This window comes from Ceratotherium simum, chromosome 11 (genome assembly GCF_057802395.1).
Source record: "Ceratotherium simum simum isolate JZ-2026a chromosome 11, ASM5780239v1, whole genome shotgun sequence".
Taxonomy (NCBI): Eukaryota; Metazoa; Chordata; class Mammalia; order Perissodactyla; family Rhinocerotidae; genus Ceratotherium; species Ceratotherium simum.
Genome location: NC_141910.1, coordinates 50,957,199 through 50,971,031, shown reverse-complemented (window position 1 = coordinate 50,971,031; position 13,833 = coordinate 50,957,199).

Here is a 13,833-nt window from a genome sequence, read left to right as displayed (position 1 = left end):
AACTTGGACTTCCACCCCCATTCTGCAATAATGAAATATGTCTCCTTCTCCCAACTGACCTGGTGTCAGAGGCTCAGAGGAGGCCTAGAGGAGCGTCAGGACTTTCACCACTGCCCAGTAATAAGGAGGCCACTCCTCCTATGGTCTCAGTGGAAGCCACATGGGGAGTAGAATCACTCCCACCTCTCCCAGGCAGGGTGTGTAGTACAGGCCATGAGGGGATCAAGAACCCCCACCTCTACCCCTCTTGCCTCTGCAGGTGTTTCTTCCATTAACTGTCTTGCACGTCTAATCCCATCTTGGCGTCTGCTTCTTAGAGGACGTGAAATGACCCACAAGGAGAATTGGTGACTGTATGATGGAGAAAGAACCTGGCTGGGGCTCAGCCTGTGTGACCCATGCCCTCTGCTATGGGATGGGGAGATTTGATCCATCCTCCCCAGATCTTAGGTAGGACGTTCCCCACACCAGTCCCCGGATTTTGCTGTTACTTCTGATGAAGAATTCAACTACCATGGTACCTTGATGATAAAGTCTGACTGATTGTGGGGGTCTGACTGATTGCAAAGTGGCAGTGTGCTTCATTAGACTGTGCTACCACCCTTATAACTCACCTGGGATCTAGACAAAATCCCTTGCTCTTGCAGAATCTTGATTTCCTCATCTGTAAAATGAAAGAGTTGGGCTGTAAGTGAGCATAAGTGAGCCCATCTTGTTACACTAAATGGCCCCAGCCCCTCCTCTGTGTGACTACTCGCTGCTCCGCACATACTCTAAAAAATTGACATGTTCTCCTGATTTATGGCCTCCACTTACGTGTGTACTCCCAGATAGGTTGATAAATTAAAACTTTGTTCTATGAGTTTCTCTCCAGGAATAGGCTGCCCACAGGCAGGAAACACACCTACAAGGTATCCTTCACAGCTGACAGAAAAAAAGGAATAATAAAAGATCCTGGAGTCCATCATGCCTGAAGGAAACCCCTTTCTTACTCAAGATTCTGTAATTTTTGAAGATGGATTTTTTGAGACATTAGTCTGCCATCTTCCCGATTATGCCAGCTAATCAAATTAAAGCTTCCTCTCTCAATCCGTAACTCATTGTGATTAATTGGCTCAGATCGCAGCAAGCAAAGTGAGCCCATTGCTCGGTATCAGGGCTACATAATCTCCGGGTCCCTTCAGCTTTATGGTTTCACAAACCGAATTTGTTAAGATTTCCAATTTGTGGATTTGGTCTTTATTATCAAAGAGAAAGATGGGGCCAGCCCTGATGGCCTAGTGGTTAAAGTTTGACGTGCTCCACTTTGACGGCCTGGGTTTGGTTCTGGGGCATGGAACCACACCATTATTCTGTTAGTGGCCATGCTGTGGTGGTGGCTGACATAATAAAAGAGGAAGATTGGCAACAGATGCTAGCTCAGGGCAAATCTTCCCCAGCAAAAAGAAAAAAAAAAAAAAAGAGAGAGCGAGAAAGAGATGGATTTTCTTTATTAACCAATAAAGTTAAACACAGGGATGAGTCTTTCTCATGAAGAGTGCAGTTATTAATCCCAGGCAGAGGAGAGCATAAATGGATAAGAAATGGATAAGAAAGGAGGGGCACTGAGACCTCAGGGTGCAGGAAGGAGACAGCTGCCTTGGGTTCCTGCTGGAAGCAGAGGTGGTGCAGAGACCACAACCCACTCTTACTTGCATTGACTTCCTTTTTGAAACTACAAAGGTTTTACAGGCTCTTTATTTAATTTAAAAAAAAAAATGCCAATCCATACATAAGTGTAAAATTTAAATTGCTTAAGGGTGATCATTGTTCACAGTTTGATGTTTCTTTTTCCAGACTTTTCTCTATTTTACACAAATGCATATATTTCCACTTATACACATTTTCTTTTTTGAATTTTAAAAATTCTCAAAGAAACAGAAGCTTACTGCAAAAAAAAATTTTTTTTAAAGATCCAGAAGCTTATGAAGAAAAAGTGTAAGTTCCACTTCACCTTTTTCCCATTCCAGTCAACTCTTGGGAGGTAACACATACATGTGGATATACAACCACCTCCTATATCTTTACTTGTATTCCAAATAAGCAGCTTAAATTTAACAAGTCCAAAGCAGGCCTCTTGACTCTCGTCCACCCCTACTCCCCAAACCCCTCTTCCTATTCCTTGAGGCATCAGGGCTTCCCTATCACTAAAGGGCCCCAACATTCATCTCGTTGCTCAGACTAAAATCTGGGAGTCAGCCTGGGTTCCTCACTCTCCCTCACACCCCACTTCTTTTTTTTTTTTTTTTTAAAGATTTTATTTATTTTATTTTTTCCCCCCAAAGCCCCAGTGGATAGTTGTGTGTCGTAGCTGCACATCCTTCTAGTTGCTGCATGTGGGACTCGGCCTCAGGATGAACGGAGAAGTGGTGCCTCGATGCGCACCCGGGATCCAAACCCGGGCCGCCAGCATCGCAGTGCACGCACTTAACCACCAAGCCACAGGGCCAGCCCCCTCACACCCCACTTCTAATGCATCAGTAAATCCTGTTGATTCTGTTTTCAAAATATATCTCAAATTCTGCTGTTTCTCACAGTGTCCGTTAGCACCACCCTAGTGTAAGCCACCCTCTACTCTCACCTAGATTACCGCATTCACTTTTTGACTGATCTCCGTGCTTCCAACAGCAGAGGAATTGTTTTAAAATGCAAAATGAAAATGCAGTTTAATGGACTGCACTGACTTTCCATTACATTTGGATTCAAATCCAACCCCTTTGGTCCTACATGATCTGCCCTACTTCCAAACCCCTTCCTTTCACTCCCCGCACCCCGGGCTCACTAGCCTTTCTAGGCTACAAGAAGCTCCTTCCACGCAGGGACTTTCAATTTTCTGTCCCCTTTTCTGGGACACTCTTCTCTGGCATCTTCACATGGTACCCCTTCTCAGATATCCCTTCCCACACAACCGCAAATAGCCATCCCATCCCTACCCTAGAGGCTGATTGGTTTTTACTTCAAGGCACTTGCAATAATCTGCAAGTATTTACTTACTTCCTTCTTCGATTTCTCTCTCACTAGAGTCCATCACCCATGAGGGGCACGGACTTGATCTTAATCAGTACCACATCACCAGTTTCTAAAGTGGCTCTTAGTACAAAGTAAGTGCTCAGTAAATATTTATTTAATGAAAGAATGAAATCCTACGTATGTATCCAAGATTTTAAAAATAATGGTTTTGTGCTATATTTACTCTTTGCAACTTGCTCTTTTCACTTAAAAAATATTACACAAACACCATTCTATATCAATGCTTATAAACCCACTTCCTAACACAAGATACCATGCTATGTTTGTACCACAATTTACTGAACCATTTCCCTACTGATAGACATTTAGATCATTTCACAATTGTTTGTTTGTTTGTTTTTTGTATCACTAACAGTGCTTGAAAGAACTCTCTTCTACATATATTCTTGCACCCTTGGATAAGTGTTTTCACAGACTAGGTCTCACAAAGTGGAACTATTGGTTTAGAGTCTTACTCGACTTTAAAGAGAGAACTGTGGACTAGGAGAATGAGTGTGGGCCTAATTTCAGAAGATCTGTATTTGAGTCCAGGCTTTGCCACGTGCTTGCTCTGTGACATCTGGAGTCATTTTGAGACTTAATGTCCCGACCTGCAAAATTCACCTCCTGTTTATACATAAGAGATAATATATAAGACATAAGTAGAAGTATCTTCTAGACTGGAAAGTTCTGTACAAATGGAAAAATTATTAATCAAGTAGTGTGGCATAGCAGTTAAGAGCACAGGTTCCAGAGCTGTACTGCCTGAGTGCTAATGTATGCACCACTGTTTACTGTGGGCCATGGGCTGATTGCTTAACCTTTCTATGCCTCAGTATTGTCATCTTGTTATAAGATGGGGCTAATAATGGTAGCCATCCCATAGAGTTGTTGTGAGGATTACACAAATTAAAATCTGGGTAAAATAAGTAGAATACTGAGTAGCACATAGTGAATACTATATAAGTACTAACTATCATTGTTATTATTGTTGTGATTTATTTGGGAGCACATAAAGCAAAACTTCGTGAAGAACAGAGCTAACTAAATACCTCTTGATACTTTTTTTGGTTTAAAAAAGTCCTCACATCTTCATAAATTATAAAAATCTCTTTCTTACCATTTCCTTCCCTTTACCTGAGCCTTCTCACCCTTTATTAACTTTGTAATCCTTTTCAACTTGTTCATGTGTCACATAGAATATTACATATGATCTACTTTACATTCTACATATGTCACTCAAAAACTAGATTAAAAAAAGAAAGCCCTAATATTTCTCAATAATTTCTAGGACATAAACACAATGACATAGTGCTGCTCTGAGAAAATTAAAAAAAAAAAAAGACTTCCAGTGTATCGTAGTGTCACATACCATCACCGAAAGGCACTGGTTATTATTCATGGTGTGTTCATCTTGAAATTCAGAAGGCACATCCATGAAAGACGAAGCTCAGCCCTGCTTGAAGTCTGTCTGCAGAATTCTCACTGAGCTAAGCTGCACCAGTGAAACAGAGCTGTTGTAGTGAGCACAGTTAACCCTACTTGCCTGGTGCATGTCATGAGGTTTCCCAGGAACACAATGGCCATGGTGCTGGGGAAAGAGAAGGCTATTTACAATTTGATAAACAAGTATTGATCTATGTTTCTATCTACTATGTGGTCATTATCTTTGTATCTTTGAAATCCTGTAAATCTCTCTCTCTTTCTTCTTTTTTTTTTTTTTTTTTTCCTCCAAGAGATGATCAGTTTGCCCGTTCTCCAAAGTCCATTTTGGAGCCAGAGAACACATCCTTAGAGGTCAAAAATGTGCTAGCCATGAGCCACCTCCCAGATTACTGATATAATTACAATCTTTTTCAAAACACAGTTCTTTCTATGAACTCTATAGGATGAAATCTTTTCAGATCAAAGTTTATTCAGCTGGTACCAGTTAAAATTCAGAATTACAGTGAGGATGTAAAGGTATTGTCATAGTTAATTTTATGGGTCAAGTTGACTGAATCATGGGATGCCCAGATATCCGGTTAAACATTATTTCTGGGTGTGTCTGTGAGGGTGTTTCTGGAAGAGATTAGCATTTGAATCAGTAGACTGAGTAAAGCAGATTGCCCTCCCCAATGTGGGTGGGCATCATCCAATTTATTGAGGGCCTGAGTAGAACAAAAATGTTGAGGAAGGTTGGATTCAACTTCTCTCTGTCTGACTGTTTGAGCTGGGACATCAATCTTCTGCCCTCGGCACTCCTGGTTCTCAGGCCTTCAGACTCAGACTGGAATCTACACCACCAGCTCTCTGCCTTTCAGCCCTCTGAACTACATCACTAGCTTTCCTGGGTCTCAAGCTCGCAGATGGCAAATGCGAGATGTCCCAGTCTTGATAGTCACATGAGACAATACCTTATAATAAATATCTTTCTAGAGATTTATATATATGTTCTATTGGTTCTATATCTCTGGAGAACCATGACTAACACAACTATCTTGATACAAGTTCTAAATCCATCAGTCCTGTCACCGATGTATGTTTAACAGACTCAATTGATATTCAACAAAAATTTGCAATATAGTACTCCCTTTCCAATAGTCAGGCTTCTGTTCCTAAAAACCTAGGTTTTGAAAAACTTGAAATTGAGGATCTTAAGACCTTAAAGTCTTTGGGATTAAAAACAAACTTACCTGTAATTAAACTTTAAAAGAAATGTATTGGTCCAGTCAAATTTCTTAGACTGGCCCTTATGGTCTATCTACTATCTATTATCAGCCTGGGTTTCCAACCTTGTCTCTGGCTACTGCCCATTACAAACTATATTCTGTTAAACAGAGTCCTTCAGTCTTTCTGTCTTCCCCAAGCAAGCTGACACTTCCTGTCTCTGAGCCTTTGCTTAAGGGCAAATTGGTTACTAAGGAACTTCTACAACAGATGCTGGAATGCATCCTGGCAACCTCTTGAGCAATAAAAATATATGGCTCTGTCTGCCCAGAACCACCCTTCTTTTGGGGAATGCCATTGCTATGGACTGAAGGCTTGTGTCTCCCCACCAAAATTCATATGTTGAAGCCCTAATCCCCAATAGGATGGTATTTGAATGTAGGGCCTTTGGGAGGTAATTAGGTCATGAGGGTAGAGCCCATATTAATGGAATTAGTGCCCTTGAAAGAATAGGCCAGAGAGCTAGCTCACTCTCATGTGAAGATACAAGATGTCAGCAGTCTGCAACCTGGAAGAGGGCTGTCACAAGAACCTAACCGTGCTGGCACCCTGATCTCAGACTTCCAGCCTCCAGAATTATGAGAAACAAATTTCTGTTATTTATAAGCCACCTAATCTATGGGGCTTTGTTATAGCAGCCCATATTGACTAAGACGGCCACTCCCCCAACTCCAACCCTATGGTAACTGTGGAGGTATGGGGACTGCGAATCACAAAATCCCACACATCTGACCATGGTCATTGGTCCCTCATCCAGCCAGACCAATCAGAATCCTTCTCTGAAACTGTCCTAACTGGAAATTACAGGGAAAAGACTTTCCTTTTTGGTCAGGAAGCCATTATGATGTAAGCATGGAGCTGCTGGAGGCCATGGCAGGAAAGTGCAAGGAGTCAACTTGCAAAGGGAAACAGAAGCGGAGACAGAATCAGCTATTCTTATTTAATAATAATCTAAGTTTCCTAAGGCCAAATCAAACCACCCTTCCTGTTCTTTGGTAATGTAGTAATAAAATAAATTTCCTTCTTATGCTTTAGTTACTTCAGGCTGGATTTCTGCTACTCACAACCTACCATGTTGACTGATACTGATAGTTTTGCAGATGATGCAAATTCTTCATATGATCATTTTTTTGTATCAATCCTCAATGACAGTTCAGGGCAAACTAAACTTAAAAATGCTTGTGGCAATAAAATTTATCTTTATCAGTTTTCTGATTGCTAAAGTTATACATTGTAAAATATGTTTGTGAAACCAGGGCAGTATGGAAATTGAATATTTCAGATTTTTTTCGATACATATATAAATACATATAGTGATATTATTATTTTACAAAAATTTGGATCCAACTATGCACATAATCCTGCAGCTTGCATTTTCCACTGACTATATTTTGGATGTTATATTAGTTCATATAGATCTGCTTGGTGCTTGGTGGTGTTTAAAATGTTTATTTTGTGTTCAAAGTACAACCTCCTAAATGACTATCATTAGTATTGGTAGTCACTAAGAGTGTATGTTATCTAATTGATGGATCCCCCTTAGGGTCCAGAGACCTTTGCTATTGACTTTTTGTGTGCAGATGGGTTTTGAAAGGAGTTGAATGGCTCACCTCTGTGACATAAATCATGTCAGACATTGGCAGTATTTCAAGTACTCTCTCGATTCAGGATTGAACCACACAAGAGAGCTACCAGGCATTTGCCTGGCAGTCTGCGAGGTGACCTTAACACTCTGTAATGTGGATGGTACAGGGAAAACAGCAAAACCTGCTCACTCCAGACTCAGCTTCATAATCAAGAGTCATGGAAATAATCAAGAACCAACACAACAGCAACTTTTATCAAGCACTTAATGGGTGCCGGGGACACCGGCTAAGCACTGGACATCAGCTGCTTTATTTAATTCTCATAATAACACTAAGACTATCATTATTTGGAGTAATTAAAGTTCTTACCCATGGTCAGACAGCTAGGAAGTGGCAGTGCTGGGGTTAACTTAGGCTAAATAACTCTGAAACCACTATTTATTCTGCTCTCCAATTTGCCCCACTTGACTTGAGACATTTATCTATGACTCAGATTTTGAGATGTAAAAGTTTTTATTGTGCGGAAAGATTGTGGAAATTTTACTAATGTTTTTGTTGTTGGTTTTAAATAAATTTAGGTAGGGTATTACAACACCCTCTTGGTCTGATGCAAGTAAGGGTCAGGTGTTTGTTGGCTGAGGTTCTTTTCCCTGACCACTTCAGTGTTTGCTGAGTTAGACTTATGGAAATAATATACACTAGAAAGAATATAGTTACGTGTGGTAACAAAATTAAAACTAATTATAAACAGCACCAAGTAATTCATAAGACAACTCAAAATACGACTTTAGGAAAATCAGGTGATACGTTAGTTTCCTTTTGCTGCTGTAATAAATTACCACAAATTTAGTGGCTTAAAATAACATAAATTTATTATCTTACAGTTCTAGTGGTTACAAGTCCAAAATGAGTCTTACAAGGCTAAAATTGAGGTATCTATAGAGTTGTATTCCTTCTGGAGGCTCGAGGGGAGAATGTTTCCTTGCCTTTTCTAGCTTCTAGAGGCTGCCCGCATTCCTGGCTTGTGGCCCTGCATTACTCCAATCTTCACTTCCATTCTTACATCTCGTTCTCTGACTCTCACTCTCCTACCTCCCTTTTCTTGTTTGTTTTTTTGTTAGAAAACCTAGTTTAGCTTTTAAATAAAATACACTTAACATAAAATTTATCATCTTAACCATTTTGGAGGGTACAGTTCAGTATCCAGTACATACACATTGTTGTGCAACCAATTTCCAGAACTTCATCTTGCAAAACTGAAACTCTACACCCATTAAACAACAGCTCCTCACTTCCCCTTCCCCTCAGCACCTGGCAACCACAATTCTACTTTTTGTTTCTATGACTTTGACTACTCTAGATACTTCATATAAGTGGAATCATACAATGTTTGTCCTTTTCTGTCTGGTTTATTTCGCTTAGCATAATGTCTTGAAGATTTATCCATGTCATAGCTTGTATCAGAATTTCTTTCCTTTTTAAGGCTGAATAATATTCCATTGTATGCATATACCACATTCTGCTTATCCATTCAACTGTTAATGGACACTCAGAATGCTTCTACTGTTTGGCTATTATGAATAATGCTGCTATGAACATCGGTGTACAAATATCTCTTCAAGACGTTGCTGTCAATGTTGAGTATCTTTTCATATGCTTGTTGGCCATCCTATCTTCCTTTTATAAAGACCTTTGTCATTACATTGGGCCCACCCAGATAATCTCCCCGTTTTAAGATCCTTAACTTAATCCCACCTGCAATGTCCCTTTTGCCATGTGAGGTAACATACTTACAGGTTCTGAAGGTTACGACATACACATCTTGCCCCAGGGTGGGGCAGGGGGAGAGGGAGGCGACGTTATTCTGTCTACCACAGGTGACTACTATACTGCCAAAGCCAAGAGAATAAAAATTTTGAAGAATGAATGTTTGCTTGATGAATTCAGATACAAAAAGGTTTGGCTAAATTTTATGATCAGTGACCTTTGAGATAGCTTTTAGTAAAATAGCAGGGCAATTCAGAATAAGTTATTAATATTTTTTATGTTAACTACTAATTTGTGAGTATAGCTGCATATATCTGTTTCTCCCCTAAAGGAGCTATTCTGTTTAAATTACCCAGAGTTCTCATAAGTAAAAGTAAAAGTTAGGTTAAAGTAAAAAAATCCAGGCTAGTATGGCAGCTCTACTCCATGCAGTGTTCAGGATCCAGGTTCCTTCCAGCTCACTGCTTCACCATCCCCAGGATGGAGTCCTGGTCCTCATGGTCCAGGCAGCATCCACGGTCCAGGCAGCATCCACATTCCAGGCAGCAGGATGGAGGGAAAAAAATGAATGTGATGGTAATATAAAGCAAGGGAAGAGATAGAGAAGTTATTATAAGAGGTCACGGGTTTAAAGCTGGGTGTTAGATGTGAGGGCAGATGACTTGCATGTAGGGCCCAAACAAGAGGAAGATGATGATAAACAGTTGTAGCAACTAAAGGAGTTTGGGAGATTGTGGCCCATTAACAGACACGAGAAGGGAGTGACAATCCTAGGTCTAAGCAAACGTTTGTTGTTTGTCTCTGCTATTGAGAGAAGATGTGGATTCTGTTAAGGACTGGCTGAGTTTCAAGATCCAGATTGTTCTCCAGGTATAGGTATCCATCAGGCTTTGGAAAAGAAGAGAGATTGTCTTTCATCCCATACGGGAGGAAGTAAAAAGAAAATAGGTGATGTAGGAAAAAATATTGAGATAGAGAAAATCTGAGGTAGCTCATTTCCAACAGTCTTAATCTGACTCTAAATTATGAGGCACAACTATCTGCAGAGAGTGAGACAGACGGGTGTAGGCCCAAGTGTTTCAGGGCTTGGGAGCAAGGAGAAGGTTTAGTAGGCCATGGGAAGCGTGAGGACGCCATGGGAGACTTATAGCTGATTGTGCATGATGCACTCACTTGAAAGGTGGTCTTACCTCTAAAGGAGCAGCTCCAGCGTGAGAGCCCTTCAAAGCAAGAGAAGGAAAGTCAGCACAAAGGAGAAGCCCATGGAAGCACCGGCAGACGGGCATTGGGAAAGTCTGACCCAGGGTTTGTAGTTATTAGATTGAATCACCTTTTTGGGGCAAATCAGATAGTTTCAGCCAGAAAGTATAGTCAGCAACCAGAATAAAGCACCAAGCTATGCTGGTAGTGTGGGGGATCAGAATTGGCCACCCCACAATGTGTCTCTTTGGCTTGATTATTTTTAAGAACAAAAGACTCTGAAAGAAACTTTGACCTTCCCCCTAACTTCCTAAAAGAATTTAAAATACAAGGGCCTGTTCCAGGAAAGAGCTAATACCATAAGATAACTGTAATGTAATGTAAAATGTGTCTCTGAGGTCACATTGTCTATAGTTGGCCCATTTGCATTTCCATCTCCATGTAAATTACCTTCCTCCCCCTCGAAGTCCCAAACCACTACCCCCAACAACCTCCTTTGTTTTTAGCTGAAAATGGTATTTCAAGTGGCAGTTTTGGCCATTCTGTGAGTTACTCAGACTTCCTGGGTTTCTCCTGTGTATACACGTTATAAAGCTTTGTTTGATTTTCTCCTGTTATTCTGTTTCATGTCAGTTTAATTCTTGGGCCAGCCAGAAGGACCTAGAGGGTAGAGGAACTGTCTTCCTCCCCTACAGTATATACTGGTGTACTCACGTTTCTGATTTAATGCACTCAAAGAACGTCAGTTAGCACACGTCAAATGATAAACAAGTTTTTATCCCAAAAATGCAAAGCTGGTTTAATGTCATATAGCATATAAAGAAATAGAATGAGAGCAGAAAATGTTTATCTCGGTAGACACTAAAAAGGTATTTGATAAAATTGCATACCCATTCTTTATTTTAAAAAAGAAATTTTACAAACTAGCAATAACTTCTAGGAATTTGTTTGACAGAAATATTCACATGTACTCAAAGATATATGTGCAAGGATATTTAAACAGAAATAAAAGGCAAAACGACTAGAAAGAAGTAGGCAAAATTATGATCATTTGTAGACAGAAAATTCTTCTGTAAAACTTAACTACAAAATCATTATCTTTCCTACAAAATAACAATCAAGTAGAATTATAATGTATAATAGGAAAAGTTCCCATTCACAGTAACCCCATGTACTAGTTTGCTAGGGCTGCCACAACAACATACCACAGATTGTATGGCTTAAGGGAAATTTATTTCTCACATTCTGGAGGCTAGAAGCCTAAGATCAAGGCATCAGTAGGTTTGATTTCTACTGAGGCCTGGCTCCTTGGCTTGCAGGTGTCATGTTCTCTGTGTCCTCACATGGTCTTTTCTCTGTGCACACACATCCCTGGTGTCTCTCTGTGCGTCCTAATCTCTTCTTTTTATAAGGACACCAGTCAGATTGTTTTAGGGCCCACCCTAACTACCTATGGTTTATCTTTGAAAGGTCCCTCTTCTTATCCACCTATAAACAATCAGTGCTGTGCAGCCATTTTTGTTAAAGTTAAATCTGCCCCTTCAGTTACATTCCTATTTGCCCTCCTTACCTCACGTTGGGATTCTAACTCTGCACATCACCATCATCTAGATTAATCTTTTTGAAATATGATTCTCATCATTCTCTTCCAAGTTTGCAAATATTGTATTCAAGAACTCTACTGAGTGACCTTGGACAAGTTAGTTAATCATTATGCCTCAGTATATTCATCTGTGAAATGGGAATGATAACAGTATCTATCTCACGGGGTTGTTATGAAAATTAAGTGAATTAATAATTTTAAAGCACTTAGAACACTAAGCATTTTATATGTATTTGTTAAATTAATAAATATCTTCCCCATTGTTTTACCTGGTACTTAAAGTGCTCACTTTGAGAAAAACTCATTCCTGGGGATTTAGGCATTGTATGCCCTTTTCAAATGATTATATTCAGAAATACTTGACAAATATCTTATCAATGAACATATATTCATTACAGCAGTATTTTTTGTTGTTTGTTTTTGCTGAGGAAGATTCACCCTGAGCTAACATCCATGCCAATCTTCCTCTATTTTTATGTGGGTTGCTGCCACAGCATGGCCATGACAAGTGGTATAGGTTGGCACCGCGGAACTGAACCTGGGCCACCACCGAAGCAGAGTGCACCAAACTTAACCACTAGGCCACGGGCTGGCCCCATACAGTAGTATTTTTCATTTTTATTTTATTTATTTTATTTTTTTACTTTTATTTTTTATTTTTTTGTGAGGAAGATCAGCCCTGAGCTAACATCCATTGCCAATCCCCCTCCTTTTTTTCCCCAAAGCCCCAGTAGATAGTTGTATGTCACAGTTGCACATCCTTCTAGTTGCTGTATGTGGGACACGGCCTCAGCATGGCCGGAGAAGCGGTGCATCGGTGCACGCCCGGGATCCGAACCCGGGCCGCCAGCAGCGGAGTGCGTGCACTCAACCGCTAAGCCACGGGGCTGGCCCCCATACAGCAGTATTTTTAATAGCAAAAGATTGAAGGCAACCTACATGTCTCAGTAGAAAAAAAATGTTTAATAAAAGATGAAGTCATACTATGAAAAACTATGGAGACAAAGATAAATTTGTAGATAAAAGATACATTTAACATGGAAGAACGGCCATAACATATTGAGTGAAAAAAGCAAGTTGAAGAGTTAGGGGTGCAATATGCTTTAACACACATTTGTTTCAGGAAGGATAGAAGGATACACATGAAGCTGTAAGCAGAGGACAGAGGTCTCTGTTATGAAGGCTCTATGACCTTCCTACAATGAATAGGTGTTACTTTTGTAGCTAAAGTTAAGTAAAAACAAAAGAAAAATGAGAAAAAAACTCAAAAACGTTCAAAACTTCCTTATCTCTTGCAAAACTCACGTATTAAAAGACAATTAGTCCCTTTGCCTTTGACGTTCAGGTTTTTATCTGAATTGAGTGAAAATACTGGTGAATTTGGAGTTGATGAGTCAAATGCTACGATTTGCTTCAAAACCTCTCTCCCACTAAAGATTGCTTTAAACACCTTGCCAATTAACCTCAAATGTTAGTCTTTATTTTTTACCTGAGAAATAGGCATATCAAATATTCATGCTTATTCTTGAAAGTCCCCAAAGATCATTAAGGCAATTACCTGGGAAATTCTAATGGAATAAGACACAAAATCTTCCATCTTAAGCATTGATGAGGATTAAGGGAAGAGCTACCCCTGTCAACAAACACATCTCAGACTCTCTGAGGCAGAAAATCTCCACGTAGAAGAATGAATTTTCTCATCTTTTTGATAATCACTTCCACTACCAAGAGAAAACTTAGGGAGTTGTAAATAAAGTCGGGCACACTTGAAAAATCCTTTCTTCAGGAGTTCCTATATGCCCAAACTCAAAGGGTTTGAGGTTTGTAAAAAAAAGCTGGCCTTCTGGCAAGAGTAAGCAATCTCAAAGAAATTAATTACACGGTGCATTTTAACTATCTAGGCACCTGCTTTGCCTAGAA